General features: G+C 43.9%; 12 non-coding genes and 4 pseudogenes across 12 annotated transcripts; all 16 read left to right on the forward strand.

Annotated features, from left to right (window-relative positions):
- The first annotated feature begins 14088 nt into the window (after positions 1–14088).
- Positions 14089–14197, forward strand: LOC147265284 (5S ribosomal RNA; annotated as a pseudogene).
- A 310-nt stretch (positions 14198–14507) lies between these two features.
- LOC147265285 (5S ribosomal RNA) lies at positions 14508–14626 on the forward strand. Its single transcript, XR_015115179.1, has one exon. It is a non-coding gene; the product is annotated as a 5S ribosomal RNA (ribosomal RNA).
- A 310-nt stretch (positions 14627–14936) lies between these two features.
- Positions 14937–15055, forward strand: LOC147265286 (5S ribosomal RNA; annotated as a pseudogene).
- Positions 15056–15366: 311 nt separating this feature from the next.
- On the forward strand, positions 15367–15485 carry LOC147265287 (5S ribosomal RNA). The gene has a single exon (XR_015113812.1). It is a non-coding gene; the product is annotated as a 5S ribosomal RNA (ribosomal RNA).
- A 310-nt stretch (positions 15486–15795) lies between these two features.
- Positions 15796–15914, forward strand: LOC147265288 (5S ribosomal RNA). The gene has a single exon (XR_015113236.1). It is a non-coding gene; the product is annotated as a 5S ribosomal RNA (ribosomal RNA).
- A 310-nt stretch (positions 15915–16224) lies between these two features.
- Positions 16225–16343, forward strand: LOC147265289 (5S ribosomal RNA). The gene has a single exon (XR_015115104.1). It is a non-coding gene; the product is annotated as a 5S ribosomal RNA (ribosomal RNA).
- A 309-nt stretch (positions 16344–16652) lies between these two features.
- Positions 16653–16771, forward strand: LOC147265290 (5S ribosomal RNA). The gene has a single exon (XR_015112771.1). It is a non-coding gene; the product is annotated as a 5S ribosomal RNA (ribosomal RNA).
- Positions 16772–17081: 310 nt separating this feature from the next.
- On the forward strand, positions 17082–17200 carry LOC147265291 (5S ribosomal RNA). The gene has a single exon (XR_015112936.1). It is a non-coding gene; the product is annotated as a 5S ribosomal RNA (ribosomal RNA).
- A 309-nt stretch (positions 17201–17509) lies between these two features.
- On the forward strand, positions 17510–17628 carry LOC147265292 (5S ribosomal RNA). Its single transcript, XR_015113823.1, has one exon. It is a non-coding gene; the product is annotated as a 5S ribosomal RNA (ribosomal RNA).
- Positions 17629–17938: 310 nt separating this feature from the next.
- On the forward strand, positions 17939–18057 carry LOC147265293 (5S ribosomal RNA; annotated as a pseudogene).
- A 310-nt stretch (positions 18058–18367) lies between these two features.
- LOC147265294 (5S ribosomal RNA) lies at positions 18368–18486 on the forward strand. Its single transcript, XR_015113307.1, has one exon. It is a non-coding gene; the product is annotated as a 5S ribosomal RNA (ribosomal RNA).
- A 309-nt stretch (positions 18487–18795) lies between these two features.
- LOC147265295 (5S ribosomal RNA) lies at positions 18796–18914 on the forward strand. Its single transcript, XR_015115557.1, has one exon. It is a non-coding gene; the product is annotated as a 5S ribosomal RNA (ribosomal RNA).
- Positions 18915–19224: 310 nt separating this feature from the next.
- Positions 19225–19343, forward strand: LOC147265296 (5S ribosomal RNA). Its single transcript, XR_015113912.1, has one exon. It is a non-coding gene; the product is annotated as a 5S ribosomal RNA (ribosomal RNA).
- A 310-nt stretch (positions 19344–19653) lies between these two features.
- On the forward strand, positions 19654–19772 carry LOC147265297 (5S ribosomal RNA). Its single transcript, XR_015115580.1, has one exon. It is a non-coding gene; the product is annotated as a 5S ribosomal RNA (ribosomal RNA).
- A 309-nt stretch (positions 19773–20081) lies between these two features.
- Positions 20082–20200, forward strand: LOC147265298 (5S ribosomal RNA). The gene has a single exon (XR_015113835.1). It is a non-coding gene; the product is annotated as a 5S ribosomal RNA (ribosomal RNA).
- A 310-nt stretch (positions 20201–20510) lies between these two features.
- LOC147265299 (5S ribosomal RNA) lies at positions 20511–20629 on the forward strand (annotated as a pseudogene).
- The last annotated feature ends 101 nt before the right edge of the window (positions 20630–20730 follow it).

Here is a 20730-nt window from a genome sequence, read left to right on the forward strand (position 1 = left end):
AGAGGTTGGGGAAACAGTCTCTGAGAATCCAGCTTGAACCAAAGCCCTCCTTGTTCTTCAAAAACCCAAACAGCGACCATCAGTCTCCCTTCAATCCTGTACTTGGGTTCAATGTTGCTGTTCCATTTAGCAGCAGTAGGTGTCGCTGTGATACCAGGTTCAGTTCAAGATTCCCAACTCCAGCTCATGTTGGTGACCTCAGTGGCAGGGTAAAATGGCGCTTCAGTGGATCATGTGGATCAACTCATGTCTATCCTCACTGCTCCACAGGTCTGTCAAATGTTCTGTAAAATAGTTTGAGCACAGCAGAGATGCTAGATTAGGAGTTGATGGGAGTTGTTGCAGATACCAGTGTCCAAAGTCCAGCTTGAACCCAGTTTGTGCCACTTATTTGTCAAGCTAGCAGAGATTCTTTTCACTGCCAAGCTAAAGTGACTTCTGTCAACAAAGGTAAACATACAAAAGGATATTTCTACTGTCAGTTCAAGATTTTTATCAAACTCCTTTTTCATAGCTTCAACCTTCCTCTTGTGTTAGCTTTCTGTTCCCATCTCTTATGTGAACAGGTCGGTTTTAACCCACGTCTTCAATCAGCTGTCAAATAAACTAAAAACAATTTTCTATCATCCAAGTTGTTTCCCATCTCTTGGTTACCTTGTTAGGCTTCCTTATCCATGGAAATATTGATTTGAATATTTTGTTGTGGGCCTCTGGACCTTTTTTTAGTCAGTAAACCCTCGATTTCAGTTTAAAAAAATGGTAAAATGAACCTCAAGAAAATCATAGAAATAAACAAAAGGTTGTTGTGTTTCCTGACCATTACTGAGGGGTGTTAGAACACATCTCTGACATGATTTGTTAGGGCCTGAGCCTGAAGGTACTTCAGGCGAAGACCCTATTATGTTTGCTCGTTTTCAGTCAATCAGTCAATAAACTCAGGCTCCGGAAAAGGAGACGAGTTCGTAATACGTATGAGTATGATTTATGTATGACACATACAGGAGGACAGAGAGGAGGAGAGAGAAGCCCAGTGCACCATGGGAGATCCCCCAGCAGCCTAAGCCTATAGCAGCATATCTAAGGGCCAGCCTAAGCAGCCCAACTATGAGCCTGATCAAAAAGGAAGGTCTTTAGTCTGTTCTTATAGGTCGAGAGGGTGTCTGCATCCTGGACCGAAACTGGGAGACGGTTCCACAGGAGGGGAGCCTGATAGCTGAAGGCTCTGGCTCCCAGTGTACTTTTAGAACTCTAGGAACCACCAGTAACCCTGCATCCTGGGAGCGAAGGGTTCTAGCTGGATAATAGGGGACTAGGAGCTCTGTCAGGTATGAAGGAGCCTGACTGTTGAGGACTTTGTATGTTAGAAGGAGAATTTTGAATTCTCAAAGGCAAGGCAAAAGGCAGACAAAGGCATGGACTAGTTTTTCTGCATCTTTTTGAGACAGGATGTGTCTGATCTCAGCAATGTTTCACAAATGAAAGAAAGCAGTCCTAGATATTTGCTTAATGTGGGCATTAAAGGACAGATCCTCATCAAAGAGAACTCCAAGGTTCCTTAGGGTCGTGCTGGGGGCCAAGGTGATACCTTCCAGGGTACCGATCTCATTAGATAAACTTGTAAAGTGTCATGTGATAACTTCTGTTGTGATTTGGCATTTATAAATAAAATTGACTTGACTTGACTTGACTTTGAAGTTAGAATTAAATTTAAAGTAGAAAAGTCTTCCCTCTTCAATCCTGTCACTCAGTGTTGTAAACTGTTTCAAACAAATTCTACTGTTCAACAGTTCAAGTGTTTCTGATGAAGCTGAATGTGCTCTCTTATACTTTCCTCAATTGTGTTTCTTTCATGTCCTCCTGAGATCAAAGACAGAATTCTAGGTACTGTCAAAGCCCTGATGACATCATCAGGAATTCTGACTTTGATCTGGAGACTCTTGTTTCATCTGAATAAGAATAGAAAGTGGATGGAGGGATGGACTTAACACTGAAATCAGCTGATCTGATCCACATTCTGATTTTTCCTTTCCCTCTTTAGGAGTCAGTGAGAATAGTAGTGTATATAATAATGTATATACAACCTTGGAGTATCTTTCCAAAGCTTTTAGTATTTCATCTTATTTCTACTTGTAGTTTTAGTGTCTGGATCTTTTCTTTTTATATCCTGCTGTCTGCTCTTTGCTTTTGGAGCTTCCTTCAACAACTACCAAGCCTCCTGGGTACTGTAGGAAACATGGTCAAGTTCTTCTTACTTTTGCAGTCACGTCCTGCTCACATTGGTCTGTCTTCATTTTGACTCCTCCCACTGCCACAATGACAAGCCTTTATACACTTGGTGACTGGGGCCCTGGTTGCTGCAGGCCTCAACACCAGCCTGTGGTTGTGAGCAGGGCAGAACAGAACTGACAGTATCTCACATGCAGGACCTGGGTCAGCGCCTGGTGCCAGCTGGGGCACCGCTTTAACCTGGACCCCCTGGAAGATCTTCTCCTGGAACTCGCCTTTTTGGTTCCATCAAGGCCTGTGAGGATGGTGAAGAGTGATCCACCACCAGGCAGCACAGTCAGCAGCAGCCATTTTGTTCCACTAGAATCAAGTATGATAGTGCAAGACTGGTGAGTACTTGCTAACTAACACTTCCTGTTTTTGTTGCTATTCTTCCATGAATGTGCTCTTGTTGGCTTGTCCCCAACCACAGTTTCAAAGCCATGATGACATCTTTCATTAACAATCAGACTTATTTTTTCTCTATTTGGACAAATAAGGTTTCAACTGACACGGCTGGCCAACGTCCTGGAGTTAATTCAGCCTGTAGAACCAGGTGCTGGTTCCTTCTTTTACCAGGCAGGAACAGGCAGCAGATCCACGATCAGTAGGTGCAGATGTCTGCTTTGACTGGTAGGAGGAAAGAGAGCAGGAGAGCTGGTCAGAGACAAAGACAGATAATGAAGAAGGACTGCTGTCTTCTGCTAGCACATGCTAGTCACAGTCAGAGATAATGAGTCTCAGCAGGGAAAGATTCATCACTGATTTCAGAAGATAATTGGACGTTCACTGGAAGACTATGAATGTTTGTGGGTCAGAGGTGAAAAGAGTACAAGTGCACCTGTTGTGTGTGATGGGGCACCAACATGCAAGAAGTTTTATACATTTTGAGCGAAAAAGCGTGAATCTTCAAGTAAAGAATTAAAATTATTTAAGTAACAATGAGGTCTCTGTAATAAAACAAAAGGGACAACTGACTACCTCACCATTTCCACCCCTCTTTAACAGATTCACATTTCAAAACAATCAGGTTTATTTTGTTCCCTTCTTTTAGCAGAGGATGGTTTTGATCCATCAACCTCTGGGTTCTGGGCCCAGCACGCTTCCTCTGTAAATCCATATTTTGGATTCTGGCCTTTTCTGCTTTTCATTTTGCGTTTGTATTAAAGTTCTATTGCTGAAAAAAGGTTTTTTTTGCCTTTTTAAACACACACACACACACACTTCCAATGACTAATCCATATTTTCATCACTTAAACCACCACTGGAGTATTGAAAGAGATTCCACATGTTGGTCAACCAGAGAAGCTTCACCTGGTGACGCTCATCCAACCATGCATGAAGGTCAAGCTGCATTATCGGCTGTGCTCATTAGCAGGGGAATTAGCTGAAATGGTCAGTAACAGTAACAGGGTGACACTTTATCACAGCAGTGGACAAACATCAGCATTCATCACACAGCAGCTCCTCTGATCAACAGAACAAGCTGAAGTATTCTGGAGAATGAGGGCATGGATCCCTCTACCTCTCACATGCTAAGCTAGCACTCTACCATTGGAGCTAATTCCCCTGCTAATGAGCACTGCAAATAATGCAGCTTGACCTTCAGATTTGAGGGAAGAAAACCTTGAAACATTCATTCATCTTCTTCCACTTATTCCTGTTCAGGGTCTCGGGGGGCTGGAGCCTATCCCAGTGTCTACGGGCAAAAGGCAGCGTTCACCCTGGACCAGTCACCAGTCCATCACAGGGCCAACATACAGGGACAAACAACCATTCACACTCACATTCATACCTACAGTCAATTTCGAGAATCCAATCAGCCTTTTCCCCAAATTGAATGTCTTTAGACTGTGGGAGGAAGCCGGAGTACCAGAGAGAACCCACACAGGCACGGGGAGAACTTGCAGACACTACACAAGAAGATACTGCGCCCGAGCCGGTACTCGAACCCAGAACTTTCTTGCTGTGAGGCCACAGTGCTAACCACTGCACCATCCTGCAGCCCCCTTGAAACATGATGATGTTATTATTTATGTCTTTAATGCACCCAAACCTTTATTTTTCAGGGGTTTTGAGTGGTTCTGGGTCATGAATCAAAATTTGAATTGGACAAAAATTTCAGGCAGGGTCACTGGGGCCACACGTTTCATGTTCTCAACAGATTGAAACTGTAGAGTGTGTGACATGTGGTGTGTTTGTCAAGTTCATCAAGGACAGTAAACATGAGAAGGTCTAGATTCACCTCCATCTTTGGAGGTTGTTGAATTTCCTCCTGAGGACCGTCAGGCTGTTTCCTTACTTTGCTGTGACACAACAGCAGACAGCAACAAGGACTGCTGTAGTGCACTTGGTAAAATCACCATCTGTAGACTGGACCAATATGCTGATGTGATCCTTTGATTAGTTTCGGATCAGTCAGAGATCAAAGACTGAAGCAGGAGATCAATGCTCAGAATTCAGAGATCAAAGACTCCTGGAGCGTTGCCCTCTCTTGTCTTTGGGCCTGGATGTTAATGAATGTTTTACACATTTCTTTTTAAGAAAAAACTTGCATGACATTTCAAGGAGTTTTTCCTGCCAATACAGGACAACACCCACTCACAAACCAGTGCTGGACAAGTTCCTTCAAAGCTGTAATGCCTTATTTCTTACTTGTTACTGTCATTTTAAAATAATTGGTTCCATTACGATTGTGTCTGCCAGCGCTTGGTGACTGTACAGGAGGTCTGGGGACCGCAGGGCCACAACAAGCCCATTTCCTCAACTCTCCATTTAGTACAGAGGTCCCTAAGTATGGACCAGTGAGGATAAATGTGATCGTGGAGAAGTCTGTTTGTTCTTCAACTGGTCCAACTTGATGGTGAGATCTGTGACGCCATCTTGTGATAGTGGATTCATTCATCTGCTATTTCAACACATTCAAGTTCATTATCCCTACATGTCAAAATACATTTGGTGTGGAGTTTTACTTTCTGGCCTCAATCATAATGTGTGCATTTATTCTTCATGAACATTTCTCAGCTTTGTAAGTTTATGATATTTTGTCTTCCTCTGTTTTCTATTCCATTGTTGTTGATGATTCTATTGCAGGTTTGAGTTCCCTGTTGACTGAAGCAGAAACAGGAACAAAAAGCTGGAGGTGGTCAGAGCTCCAAGTTGGGACGCTGATATTAAAGTAGGAGATGAACACATCCAGGTTAGCCATCACTCTCAGAACCTGCTACTTTACCTCTTCAGAATGTAGCAGCATAGCATAGCTTCATCTCACCAGTTAGTGGCCCACTTTGATGTCTGGGATATGAGGTTAAAGGTTCTTTACAGCTCTGAATGAAGGGTTTATAAAGTGTTAACAATGCCATGAATAACACAAGCATTCAGTAATCCTTGATAAAAGGAGACTCACCATCAAGTTGGACCAGTTGAAGAACAAACAGACTTCTCCACTATCACATTTATCCTCACTGGTCCATACTTGGGGACCTCTGTACTCAATGGAGAGTTGAGGAAATGGGCTCGTTGTGGCCCTGCGGTCCCCAGACCTCCTGTACAGTCACCAAGCGCTGGCAGACACAATCGTAATGGAACCAATTATTTTAAAATGACAGTAACAAGTAAGAAATAAGGCATTACAGCTTTGAAGGAACTTGTCCAGCACTGGTTTGTGAGTGGGTGTTGTCCTGTATTGGCAGGAAAAACTCCTTGAAATGTTTTTTTCTTCAAAAGAAATGTGTTCTTCTCATGTTGAGCTGTGGACATCAGCTGACTGCTTTTCTTGCCACTGCCTTGCTGGCAGGAAAAGCCTGAGCAGAAATGAAGAGTGAGTTCAAGGCAGTAGATTTCACTCCATAGTTTAGGCCTTCATCCAGCAAGGAACCATAAATGATGATGTCAGCACTCCTCCAGCACTGCGATGCAGCTTAGAGAGGTCGGAGAACCACATGACTTCTCTCACTGGTTATTGATGTTTATCTGTGTCTATATATAATTTATGTCATGTATATATTTGTATATTAATGTTATTCATGTTACATAAAACATGTTAAACACGGAACGGCGTGGACACAACAAATGAGCTGGTTCAGAGACACGAGGCAAAAAAAGCTGGATGAACTCTTCTTCATTCCAAAAATGACTTCACCCTTGAACACTGACGTCAGGTCATTTTATAGGGTCCTCCATTTTTTATTTATGTGACGTTGCATATTAGGAAATAATTAATTATAAAAAAAATAATATATTTTGATGAAAACTATATTTGATCAGGAAAACTACATTGGGTCAAATAAATCCATCGTTAGTGATGGTGTTACTAATTTTAACTTTAGTGCTCTGGTGCTGATTGCCTCATTAAGATCTTCATGAAGAAATAAACTGAGATTTGTAAAAATGTTTTTTTTTTTTTTTTAACAGAGTTGGCAGTTTGAGCATTGAATCTTTCTTTGTGTTGAGAACAAACCCTCAAAGCCTTCATGTTTCAGTTTGCTTCACAGCTAACAGACAAACACCTCTTAGCCTGGTTCTGGTAGTCCAGGTTTAAACACCAACACAAGGATTTTATGCTGATTTCTTCACATGCAGCTGAAATCTAGACTTCGAGTGTTCATGTGAGGTTACAGCTTCACGCCTATTTAGTTTACAACAAATATTACGTCACTTTTATGCATTGAGCTCACTAACGAACTTTAGTCTCAGTAGCTGAATCTGTTAGGGGGAAGGCAGTGTGGACCGGCAGGAGCCTCCTACAAAATGCAATGGAGAGAAGAAGAAATCCTGAGGAGTCGCTATGAGATTGAAGTGTTAAAGACGTGGCTCCTTTGGTGGTGATAGGATTTGAGCTATTGACTCTATTTTTAGTTTATTTCAATGTTATTGCAAACATCAGCTGCTCACTTATCAGCTAGCAAGTAAACAACAGTATTGTTCAGTGTGCTAGCTGAAGTAGACCGAGCGGTCAGTTGAGTCTTTATTTCCATGTGTGCTCATGGTAGCAGGGGTTTAGATTTCTAAATGTAACCCTTTTACCACCGGCTCCAATATTAAAACCCACCTTAGGCTTACAGGGAACACTTTTACCATACAAGATATTTGAAATGAGTTAAAGTCCCATCTGGAATAATTAATATCAATCTCGGGCAATGTATGATTCTCACTCTTAAATATTCAAATGGAGGCTATGGGGAGAACACTTGACCTTTAAACTCTGCTGTAAAGCTTCAGTAACACACAAATTCAATGAAACACAAGATTTCAGTTTAGAAAATGTATTAAAAGCTTGCAGAAAAACACATTCAACAAACAAGACTATAGAAAATAAAAAGAACCCCGGGGTATATTGTTTGTCTTTTTTTCTACTGTCTAATTTTATTTCGAGTGCACTCATGTTTACTTTCGTTGGCCCGCTTTAGCTGGAGCTCATGATGGAAACCTTTACCAGATCCCCCCGTGTGTCGGTGAAGTCAACAATACCGGACCGCAGCCGATGAATCCCTCACTCGTTATGGCAGCAACCGTCCCGCTCGCAGCAGCCCGCAGCAACAGACCTCCGTGACTCGGCAGCAGCGGCACATCCTCCGTTAACGACTCTCTCCCGAGGCGACTATCCGAAGCTCCTGTCCCGTCCGTGCAGCGGCGTCTCCATTCAGCGTGGACAGCGTTAGCCTAGCTCCCGCTAGCTTCTGTAACTGGACTTGCCTGGTGCTCAAAACACAATCGGTGGCGGAGAATCCGACTCACGCACTCCGATCACGTCGGTCAATTACAGTTCACAGTCCGTTACCGATAAAAACTCCTCTCCGACGACACACAGTCTCCAAACTCCGATAACGTTACGCCATTCACACGATGCTCCTTCCTCGCGCTCGTTTCTCCCGGAAGTTTAAACACTAAAGGTCATGAACTCACGCACGTAACCTAACGTAATAGAATTACTTTAACATTTTTGAAAGACATTCACACCCCATGAAATGATGTTTTTTGAAAGTTACTAATTTTAAACAAATTTTATTTACATTTTAATATCTTCTTCATAACAAATACTTATTTATGTAAATTTTAGCTTAACCATGAACTGGCATTTTATTCTTAATTTATTCCTGTGAAAATCATGAAATAAATACCACTGATTTATCAGAGTATTACATCAACCTAGGATTAAATTAAAGCTGCAGTCAGCGTTGTTTGGGCCTGAGCCTCCTCCCGCCCACCGGGGCCGAGTAGCAGGGGTCGTCCTGAATCCAGTGATGAATTTTATGAAAGCGGTGGGACTTGTACACTGCAAGCAACTGCTGTAAATTTACTACAAGATTTCAATAGTATCACCGTTTATAAAAATACAGTACTTTGCCGTTAATTCTAATAGGAATCTGTTAAATTACACCCCATGACTGTTTAACAGAACTATGCTGTAATGCTGAAATACAGTACTTCACTGTAAATAAATCCAGAGTATCATGCAGTATCTTTGCCTTATGGACGCAAGGAGAATCTCCTGATCTGCACGTGAGGCCAGAGCCTTGGTTATCATCCATCTCAATCTCAGTCATTTGGTGAGTAGCGATTGCATTTATTGTAGACACTGGCGCAAAGTCTGTAGGCCAGTGGAGGCTAAGTGAAGTTTCCAGTTTGTGTGGAGACACACACGAGTGGGGGGAGCACTTATTAAAATATAATAGTGACCAAAGCCGGACAACGGCACCTTGGGAATTTTGCCCAAGGAAATAGTTAACGTACCGACCAAAAGGCACTCACAGGTTCATTTACTAATTGGCAGGAGACGTGGTTCCATGACAAAAATATTTTATTGTAAACAGGCCAGCAGATTAAAAAGAGAACAAGAATAAATCTAAACAAGTCTGGAGCTTACCAGTGGGGGTGAGGGATCCCAAGGCAGAAGACACCCTGATCAATTGGGACATCACATTTAAAAACACACATGATTAAAGCAAAACAGGGGTGCACAGCACACAAGAGGAAAAGAGACGCCAGGACCGTGAGCTTCCAGTACCTGAAACGAAATGACAAGAATTATAATTTAACACCAAAACTAAAAAAAACAAACACAAAAACCAGAACCAAACCACAATTTAAAAATTAATTCGAGAAACAAGATTTAATTATTAAACACAAATTAGCAAGGAAAAATAATACAACCCAAAATAACCAGAAACGAGTTCATTTCTCCATTGCTAGACCAGGGAGCTAACAGATAGCCGTCCAGCAGCTTGCTACACCCTGAAGCCCAAGAGGAGGAATGGGAAACAATGCAGATCCAAACCTTCAGAGCACCATGAAGTACAGTTCAGTGGCGCCACACGGTGGACATCAGGATCTGGCAGACCCTGGTTAAACAAGGTGAATTACTGAAACAACCTCCAGTTCAACACACAACGGATTCCAATTCGTTAACACAGAAGCAGAGCACTCCAGTGAACACAGTAAACAGTGAACAAACAAACAAGCAAAACATGTGTAGATGGCCAGTAGGTCGCAGAACAGGCTAGTAGCAGAGCAGGCTAATAGAGCAGGAGCCTGTAACAAAGCAGGACAGTCTGTAGCCAAACAGTAGCCAGAGCAAAGCAGGGTAGTCTGTAGCAAAACAGCAGCCAGAGCAAAGCAGGGTAGTCTGTAGCAAAACAGCAGCCAGAGCAAAGCAGGGTAGTCTGTAGCAAAACAGCAGCCACAGCAAAGCAGGGTAGTCTGTAACAAACAGCAGCCAGAGCAAAGCAGGAGCATCTAGCAAAGCAGGATAGTCTGGCAAGACAGCGCCCGGTAGCAAAGCAGCAGCTAGTTGTTCCTCAGTGTCACGGCTCACCAGCTGTGCCAATCAGGTGTAGATCGCACGCATGCAGAGCAAAGGGTTTCACTGATAGTAAGCTGTGGCAAACAGCCTCTGCACGTCAGATGGGGGGGGGGGGGGGTTCCCCACTAGCGGCGATTAAGGGACCGTGTCCCAAAAGCCGGACGCCTACAATTAAACACGTGAATATGAAAAACGTGCATGATCAGCATGCAACACGAGCTACAGGGAGCTACTGCTACATACCAGCAAAGACGATGGCGAGAAGGCAGACGTGAGGCGATCAGAGGCGGAAGCGAGGTGACCAGGAAGTGGGAGGACCGCGGACCCCAAGAGCAAGAGATTGACCAGGTAGATGCTGACCCTATTTATAGAGCAGCGCCTCACACTGGTTGGCTAATGATGGTACAAGCCAAGTCAGGCATCACCAACCAGTCTCACTGCTAGGATGGGACCTCTCATCCTGCCACATTTGCATTGATAATTACACTCGGTGCACATCATGCTAGCCAGATTTAGCAGCTAGCCAAAATGTTGAAAATGCTTGCAAATTAATCCAAAAAACACAGAGAGATGACTTTACTTTTTACATCTCGAGCCTCCACAAATTAATGTGTGCGACATCTGTATTTTGCCTGTGAATTCATGAAGCTTTCTGATAGTCTGAACCATTTTACAGTACACACAATATACGTGTCACACAACAGTTAAGTCGGTTCATATTAAGATGAGTGCACACTGACTGTGTTTACATGCAATTACGTTCCTCCATCTTGTGCTAGGCTACTGCTCTGGCATGAGTCTGTCTGATGGCATGATTACAGTGTACTTAAGGCCATAGATCAGGAGCTGTGGTTGTATTTGTTTAAAAAAGAGTGGTTTTAGCATCGTTCAAGTGCCTGCTCATTTGTGTTGATTTTTCTTTGTCTCTGATATTGCCTACAGATGCAGGAGCCTATTTTCCAGCTGCCCTGATCCTAGTAAGTACTTGCCTGTCCATCACATTTCACAGTTAATCAGTTATTTTTTCAGACCTCAAACATTGAAATAGACAACTATGTTATCTGGTCAAAGAAGCTGTTTTTTTCTTCTTCTTCTTCTCTTCTCTTTTCTCCCTGTTTTTTTGGATCTCCAACACTATATCTACATGTATATATTTGATGGCTTATAATGTCTCATTCATCTGAGTGAGTTCCAACACTCCTTTTTTAGGCGCTTCATTGGAATAAATCCTGAGAGTGTCTGCATGTTTTCCCTGTGCTGGTTCTCTCCAGGTACTCCAGCTTCCTTCCACAGTCCAAAGACATGCAAATGGAAATGCAACTCTAAATTGACCGTAGGTATGGCTGTGAGTGTGAATGGTTGTCTGTCAATATTTGTTGGCTGCGGTGGACTGCGATGGACCACTGACCTGTCCAAGGTAATGTCCCCTCTGGGATAGGCTCCAGCCCCACCCTGTGACACTTAACAGGATAAGCGGAAAAATGGATGGATGGATGGATGGATGGACGGATGGATGGATGGATGGATGGATAGATGGGTGGGTGATCACTCACAGGACTGTGAGTCTCTCACTCTGACCGCTTCATGCTATGGGACTTACACTGACGTAACCTGATTAGCTCAGTCAGTCGAGCATGAGACTCTTAGTCTCAGGGTTGTTGGTTCAAGCCCCATGTTGGGTGTTGATCTTAAACACCACTGCTTGTCCTCTCAGTTTTGAAAGCTTTGTTTGTAAATTGTCAGAAAAATCAGTGAATAAACAATACAAACTTAGGCTTTGTCAGAAATTCCATGCTTCCAAACTAACCAATATGAAAAAAACAAAAGGTGAGACTTTTTCATGCATTCGAAAAATTTGTATGCGCTTCATTGTATCCGCTTTCTATACTTCCATGCATCCCAGCTTATTTCTGTTAAGGGTTGCAGGGGGAGGCTGGAGCCTTTCCCAGTGGCTTTCAGGTGAGAGGCAGGTTTCACCCTGGACAGGTAGCCAGTCCATTGCAGACAGAATACCCACGCAGGCACGGAGAGAACATGCACACACCACACAGAAAGAACCTGTGCTCGAGCCAGGACTTGAACTTGCTTTGAGGCGACACTGTTAACAACGGTACCACCGTGCCACCCATTGACTGTAACACATTGTAAACAATATACACTCTTGTTATCATACAACACGTAGCCCTGTACAAAAATCAAATAAATTACATCGCATAAAAAGCATAAAGAGATGTGTTAAAAAGTTCAAAAATAAATAGAGTTCATGATCTTTAAAATTGGTTATAATGTGAGCAGGTTAAAAGCATAAATATAATATGTAACATTTAAAAAGTAAAACTATTTACAGTTCAAAAATAAATTCATATAAAGGTCTTTAAGTTCTCTGAGTCTGTAAAAGATCAGTGATCTGAGAATAAGGAGAGGGGAAGAAGCCGTGTTTATATGTAACCTCAATTGTTACCTGTCAATCATTTCATTCCTGTCTTATCTTTGGGTGTATTAAGACCGCAAAAGCCAATGAGAGGAAAGTTACTGTGTAAGGGGTGGGACTAGTGGCGCAGGTTTGTGAGGTGAGTAGTTAGCGCGCATGGGGAGAGAAACAGAGGCAATGATCAGAGAGTTAAGAGGGGAGGCATCGTTTGTGTGGAGAGCATTTAAGTTTATTTTGGAGGTCGACGACTGGTGGTCCTGATGTAAACTTCTGTGTGACCTTCGAGAGGTGAATATTTATGCCTGTATTTGCGCTTTATCTAACTGTTATAGTGAAAAGAGACTGGATGTGTACATGGTTAGCGACGTGCTAGCTAGGGATAGCATTCCGTGCTAATGTGCCAGCAGATCGTAGCTTTAGCGTTGTAATATTTTTGGAGCGAAAGTAAAGGTAATGCGAATTCGACACGAGATAATGTTTGATAATTGTGGCTAAATTAAGATAATATGCTTGAAGGAGACGGACATTGGAGAGAGAGAGACGGGTTTCCATCCGATGGCTCTGCTGTTCTGCTGTGCCTTGTCCTGCTGTGTTTTCTTCTTCATGACTTTCGCTGTCCCGCCATTGCGTGTGAGTGTTTGGATTGTGACTTCCACCGCCATTGCCATTACCATTCAGACTCTCATCCTCCATTCCCGTTCTCCCCCTTCTAATAAAACCCTGGATTTTTGAGGACTAACATACACATGCACTTGCTTTTATTGTGTGCTCAGCTGCGAGTGAAGCGGCCATTACAGTTGTGAAGCCCCGACCGCACACGAGCTTCAATAAACAGGCCTGAAACAGGTAAAAATTAAATTTAAGGTGTTTCATATGAATGTGTGTGTGCCCACAGGTAAAATATTGAGTTTTAGTTTTTGTAAATTAAAGAATACCGGTTTAGAAGGTAACTTAAGGATTCTGAAAGGGATTAAATATGATGTATATTTTAAAAAAACAAAAGGGTTATCTTTTGTAGAGGAAACTTTTTTTCCTTACAATTGAGGTGTAAAGGATGACTTGAGGGTATTTTATGTGAAACTATCCAACTAAAAAAGATTTTGATTTTCAGTGAAACGAAAGTTCAGAACCAAGAAAGACACTGTTTGTTTTGTTTTGAAAATCCTCTTACTCATTGTTAATAATTTAGTTCATTGTATTTTTATAATACAAGAATATATTCAATTTTTATTTCATCCATCTCTGTGAACAAGTACCTGTGAAGGATTAATTTGCAATTCTTTTAACTTCAGCTTGAGGAAAGGGCAGCTTTGAGTCTTTGGGGACCAGCATGAGCGACCTTCCCTCACGCACTTCTTCTTGAAGCGCCTTTCCGCAGCTTTGAAATTGAATGTCATGCAGCGTGTAATTTGAAGAAGACAGATGGCAGATGCAGTACTTTTCTCTAGATGACATCAACATTCTTTTCTTTATATTGACAGGACACCTATTTGGCGTGTGAAAAGTCCCTGAGGCTGTTGCGCATCACGTTTTTTCTGAGGTTGTAAAGTGAGTGAAATGGATATAGAGCCCATGTATGTCAGAGTCAAGGGCTTACGGCCTTACCACTCTGAACACGCCGGATCTCGGAAGCTAAGCAGGGTCGGGCCTGGTTAGTACTTTGATGGGAGACTGCCTGGGAATACCAGGTGCTGTAAGCTTTTTTGTTTCATTGTGAGGAAAGGGCAGCTTTGAGTCTTTGGGGACCAGCATGAGCGAGCTTCCCTCACACACCTTTTCTTGAAGCTCCTTTCGCAGCTTTGAAATTGAATGTCATGCAGCGTGTAATTTGAAGTAGACAGATGGCAGATGCAGTAGTTTTCTCTCGATGACATTAACATTCTTTTCGTTGTATTGACAGGACACCTATTTGGCGTGTGAAAAAACCCTGAGGCTGTTGCGCATCACTTTTTTTCTGAGGTTGTAAAGTGTGTGAAATGGATATAGAGCCCATGTGTGTCACAGTCAAGGGCTTACGGCCATACCACTCTGAACACGCCCGATCTCGTCTGATCTCGGAAGCTGAGCAGGGTTGGGCCTGGTTAGTACTTGGATGGAAGACCGCCTGGGAATACGAGGTGCTGTAAGCTTTTTTGTTTCATTGTGAGGAAAGGGCCGCTTTGAGTCTTTGGGGACCAGTATGAGCGAGCTTCCCTCACACACCTTTTCTTGAAGCGCCCTCTGCAGCTTTGGAATGGAATGTCATGCAGTGGTTAATTTGAAGAAGACAGATGGCAGATGCAGTACTTTTCTCTCGATGACATCAACATTCTTTTCTTTGTATTGACAGGACACCTATTTAACGTGTGAAAAGACCCTGAGGCTGTTGCGCATCACTTTTTTTCTGAGGTTGTAAAGTGAGTGAAATGGATATAGAGCCCATGTGTGTCAGAGTCAAGGGCTTATGGCCATACCACTCTGAACACGCCCGAGCTCTTCTGATCTCGGAAGCTAAGCAGGGTCGGGCCTGGTTAGTACTTGGATGGAAGACCGCCTGGAAATACCAGGTGCTGTAAGCTTTTTTGTTTCTTTGTGAGGAAAGGGCAGCTTTGAGTCTTTGGGGACCAGCATGAGTGAGCTTCCCTCACACACCTTTTCTTGAAGCGCCTTTCTGCAGCTTTGAAATTGAATGTCATGCAGCGTGTAATTTGAAGTAGACAGATGGCAGATGTAGTACTTTTCTCTAGATGACATCAACATTCTTTTCTTTGTATTGACAGGACACCTATTTGACGTTTGAAAAGACCGTGAGGCTGTTGCGCATCACTTTTTTTCTGAGGTTGTAAATTGTGTGTCATGGATATAGAGCCCATGTGTGTCAGAGTCAAGGGCTTACGGCCATACCACTCTGAACACGCCCGATCTCGTCTGATCTCGGAAGCTAAGCAGGGTCGGGCCTGGTTAGTACTTGGATGGGAGACCGCCTGGGAATACCAGGTGCTGTAAGCTTTTTTGTTTCATTGTGAGGAAAGGGCAGCTTTGAGTGTTTGGGGACCAGCATGAGCGAGCTTCCCTCACACACCTTTTCTTGAAGCACCTTTCTGCAGCTTTGGAATGGAATTTCATGCAGTGTGTAATTTGAAGTAGACAGATGGCAGATGCAGTACTTTTCTCTCGATGACATCAACATTCTTTTCTTTTATTGACAGGACACCGATTTGGCGTGTGAAAAGACCCTGAGGCTGTTGCGCATCACTTTTTTTCTGAGGTTGTAAAGTGTGTGAAATGGATATAGAGCCCATGTGTGTCAGCGTCAAGGGCTTACGGCCATACCACTCTGAACACGCCCAATCTCGTCTGATCTCGGAAGCTAAGCAGGGTCGGGCCTGGTTAGTACTTGGATGGGAGACCGCCTGGGAATACCAGGTGCTGTAAGCTTTTTTGTTTCATTGTGAGGAAAGGGCAGCTTTGAGTGTTTGGGGACCAGCATGAGCGAGCTTCCCTCACACACCTTTTCTTGAAGCGCCCTCCACAGCTTTCGAATGGAATGTCATGCAGTGTGTAATTTGAAGTAGACAGATTGCAGATGCAGTACTTTTCTCTAGATGACATCAACATTCTTTTCTTTGTATTGACAGGACAACTATTTGGTGTGTAAAAAGACTGTGAGGCTGTTGCACATCACATTTTTTTTGAGGTTGTAAAGTGAGTGAAATGGATATAGAGCCCATGTGTGTGAGAGTCAAGGGCTTACGGCCATACCACTCTGAACACGCCCGATCTCGTCTGATCTCGGAAGCCTAGCAGGGTCGGGCCTGGTTAGTACTTGGATGGAAGACCGCCTGGGAATACCAGGTACTGTAAGCCTTTTTGTTTCATTGTGAGGAAAGGGCCGCTTTGAGACTTTGGGGACCAGCATGAGCGAGCTTCCCTCACACACCTTTTCTTGAAGGGCCCTCTGCAGCTTTGGAATGGAATTTCATGCAGTGGTTAATTTGAAGAAGACAGATGGCAGATGCAGTACTTTTCTCTCGATGACATCAACATTCTTTTGTTTTTTTGACAGGACACGTATTTGGCGTGTGAAAAGACCCTGAGGCTGTTGCGCATCACTTTTTTTCTGAGGTTGTAAATTGTGTGAAATGGATATAGAGCCCATGTGTGTGAGAGTCAAGAGCTAACGGCCATACCACTCTGAACACGCCCGATCTCGTCTGATCTCGGAAGCTAAGCAGGGTTGGGCCTGGTTAGTACTTGGATGGGAGACCGCCTGGGAATACCAGGTGCTGTAAGCTTTTTTGTTTCATTGTGAGGAAAGGGCAGCTTTAAATGTTTGGGGACCAGCATGAGCGAGCTTCCCTCACACACCTTTTCTTGAAGCGCCCTCCACAGCTTTGGAATGGAATGTCATGCAGTGGTTAATTTGAAGTAGACAGATGGCAGATGCAGTACTTTTCTCTAGATGACATCAACATTCTTTTCTTTGTATTGACAGGACACCTATTTGGCGTGTGAAAAGACCCTGAGGCTGTTGCGCTTCACTTTTTTTCTGAGGTTGTAAATTGTGTGAAATGGATATAGAGCCCATGTGTGTCAGAGTCAAGGGCTTATGGCCATACCACTCTGAACACGCCCGATCTCGTCTGATCTCGGAAGCTAAGCAGGGTCGGGCCTGGTTAGTACTTGGATGGAAGACCGCCTGGGAATACCAGGTGCTGTAAGCTTTTTTATTTCTTTGTGAGGAAAGGGCAGCTTTGAGTCTTTGGGGACCAGCATGAGCGAGCTTCCCTCACACACCTTTTCTTGAAGCGCCCTCCACAGCTTTGGAATGGAATGTCATGCAGTGGTTAATTTGAAGTAGACAGATGGCAGATGCAGTACTTTTCTCTAGATGACATTAACATTCTTTTCTTTTATTGACAGGACACCTATTTGGCGTGTGAAAAGACCCTGAGGCTGTTGCGCTTCACTTTTTTTCTGAGGTTGTAAAGTGTGTGAAATGGATATAGAGCCCATGTGTGTGAGAGTCAAGGGCTTACGGCCATACCACTCTGAACACGCCCGATCTCGTCTGATCTCGGAAGCTAAGCAGGGTCGGGCCTGGTTAGTACTTGGATGGGAGACCGCCTGGGAATACCAGGTGCTGTAAGCTTTTTTTTTTCATTGTGAGGAAAGGGCAGCTTTGAGTGTTTGGGGACCAGCATGAGCGAGCTTCCCTCACACACCTTTTCTTGAAGCGCCCTCCACAGCTTTCGAATGGAATGTCATGCAGTGTGTAATTTGAAGTAGACAGATTGCAGATGCAGTACTTTTCTCTAGATGACATCAACATTCTTTTCTTTGTATTGACAGGACAACTATTTGGTGTGTAAAAAGACTGTGAGGCTGTTGCACATCACATTTTTTTTGAGGTTGTAAAGTGAGTGAAATGGATATAGAGCCCATGTGTGTCAGAGTCAAGGGCTTACGGCCATACCACTCTGAACACGCCCGATCTCGTCTGATCTCGGAAGCTTAGCAGGGTCGGGCCTGGTTAGTACTTGGATGGAAGACCGCCTGGGAGTACCATGTGCTGTAAGCTTTTTTGTTTCATTGTGAGGAAAGGGCCGCTTTGAGTCTTTGGGGACCAGCATGAGCGAGCTTCCCTCACACACCTTTTCTTGAAGCGCCCTCTGCAGCTTTGGAATGGAATTTCATGCAGTGGTTAATTTGAAGAAGACAGATGGCAGATGCAGTACTTTTCTCTCGATGACATCAACATTCTTTTCTTTGTATTGACAGGACACCGATTTGGCGTGTGAAAAGACCCTGAGGCTGTTGCGCATCACTTTTTTTCTGAGGTTGTAAATTGTGTGAAATGGATATAGAGCCCATGTGTGTCAGAGTCAAGGGCTTACGGCCATACCACTCTGAACACGCCCGATCTCGTCTGATCTCGGAAGCTAAGCAGGGTCGGGTCTGGTTAGTACTTGGATGGAAGACCGCCTGGGAATACCAGGTGCTGTAAGCTTTTTTATTTCTTTGTGAGGAAAGGGCAGCTTTGAGTCTTTGGGGACCAGCATGAGCGAGCTTCCCTCACACACCTTTTCTTGAAGCGCCCTCCACAGCTTTGGAATGGAATGTCATGCATTGGTTAATTTGAAGTAGACAGATGGCAGATGCAGTACTTTTCTCTAGATGACATCAACATTCTTTTCTTTTATTGACAGGACACCTATTTGGCGTGTGAAAAGACCGTGAGGCTTTTGCACGTCACTTTTTTTCTGAGGTTGTAAAGTGTGTGAAATGGATATAGAGCCCATGTGTGTGAGAGTCAAGGGCTTACGGCCATACCACTCTGAACACGCCCGATCTCGTCTGATCTCGGAAGCTAAGCAGGGTTGGGCCTGGTTAGTACTTGGATGGGAGACCGCCTGGGAATACCAGGTGCTGTAAGCTTTTTTGTTTCATTGTGAGGAAAGGGCAGCTTTGAGTGTTTGGGGACCAGCATGAGCGAGCTTCCCTCACACACCTTTTCTTGAAGCGCCCTCCACAGCTTTCGAATGGAATGTCATGCAGTGTGTAATTTGAAGTAGACAGATTGCAGATGCAGTACTTTTCTCTAGATGACATCAACATTCTTTTCTTTGTATTGACAGGACAACTATTTGGTGTGTAAAAAGACTGTGAGGCTGTTGCACATCACATTTTTTTTGAGGTTGTAAAGTGAGTGAAATGGATATAGAGCCCATGTGTGTGAGAGTCAAGGGCTTACGGCCATACCACTCTGAACACGCCCGATCTCGTCTGATCTCGGAAGCTTAGCAGGGTCGGGCCTGGTTAGTACTTGGATGGAAGACCGCCTGGGAATACCAGGTGCTGTAAGCTTTTTTGTTTCATTGTGAGGAAAGGGCCGCTTTGAGTCTTTGGGGACCAGCATGAGCGAGCTTCCCTCACACACCTTTTCTTGAAGCACCTTTCTGCAGCTTTGGAATGGAATTTCATGCAGTGGTTAATTTGAAGAAGACAGATGGCAGATGCAGTACTTTTCTCTCGATGACATCAACATTCTTTTGTTTTATTGACAGGACACCGATTTGGCGTGTGAAAAGACCCTGAGGCTGTTGCGAATCACTTTTTTTCTGAGGTTGTAAATTGTGTGAAATGGATATAGAGCCCATGTGTGTGAGAGTCAAGAGCTTACGGCCATACCACTCTGAACACGCCCGATCTCGTCTGATCTCGGAAGCTAAGCAGGGTTGGGCCTGGTTAGTACTTGGATGGGAGACCGCCTAGGAATACCAGGTGCTGTAAGCTTTTTTGTTTCATTGTGAGGAAAGGGCAGCTTTGAGTGTTTGGGGACCAGCATGAGCGAGCTTCCCTCACACACCTTTTCTTGAAGCGCCCTCCACAGCTTTGGAATGGAATGTCATGCAGTGGTCAATTTGAAGTAGACAGATGGCAGATGCAGTACTTTTCTCTAGATGACATCAACATTCTTTTCTTTTATTGACAGGACACCTATTTGGCGTGTGAAAAGACCCTGAGGCTGTTGCGCTTCACTTTTTTTCTGAGGTTGTAAAGTGAGTGAAATGGATATAGAGCCCATGTGTGTAAGAGTCAAGGGCTTACGGCCATACCACTCTGAACACGCCCGATCTCGTCTGATCTCGGAAGCTAAGCAGGGTCGGGCCTGGTTAGTACTTGGATGGGAGACCGCCTGGGAATACCAGGTGCTGTAAGCTTTTTTGTTTCATTGTGAGGAAAGGGCAGCTTTGAGTGTTTGGGGACCAGCATGAGCGAGCTTCCCTCACACACCTTTTCTTGAAGCGCCCTCCACAGCTTTCGAATGGAATGTCATGCAGTGTGTAATTTGAAGTAGACAGATTGCAGATGCAGTACTTTTCTCCCGATGACATCAACATTTTTTTCTTTGTATTGACAGGACAACTATTTGGTGTGTAAAAAGACCGTGAGGCGTTTGCACATCACATTTTTTTTGAGGTTGTAAAGTGAGTGAAATGGATATAGAGCCCATGTGTGTGAGAGTCAAGGGCTTATGGCCATACCACTCTGAACACGTCCGATCTCGTCTGATCTCGGAAGCTTAGCAGGGTCGGACCTGGTTAGTACTTGGATGGAAGACCGCCTGTGAATACCAGGTGCTGTAAGCTTTTTTGTTTCATTGTGAGGAAAGGGCCGCTTTGAGTCTTTGGGGACCAGCATGAGCGAGCTTCCCTCACACACCTTTTCTTGAAGCGCCCTCTGCAGCTTT

This window comes from Aulostomus chinensis, chromosome 4 (genome assembly GCF_037954235.1).
Source record: "Aulostomus chinensis isolate RoL2024-O1b breed Wild chromosome 4, RoL_Achi_v1.0, whole genome shotgun sequence".
In the NCBI taxonomy this organism is placed as follows: domain Eukaryota; kingdom Metazoa; phylum Chordata; class Actinopteri; order Syngnathiformes; family Aulostomidae; genus Aulostomus; species Aulostomus chinensis.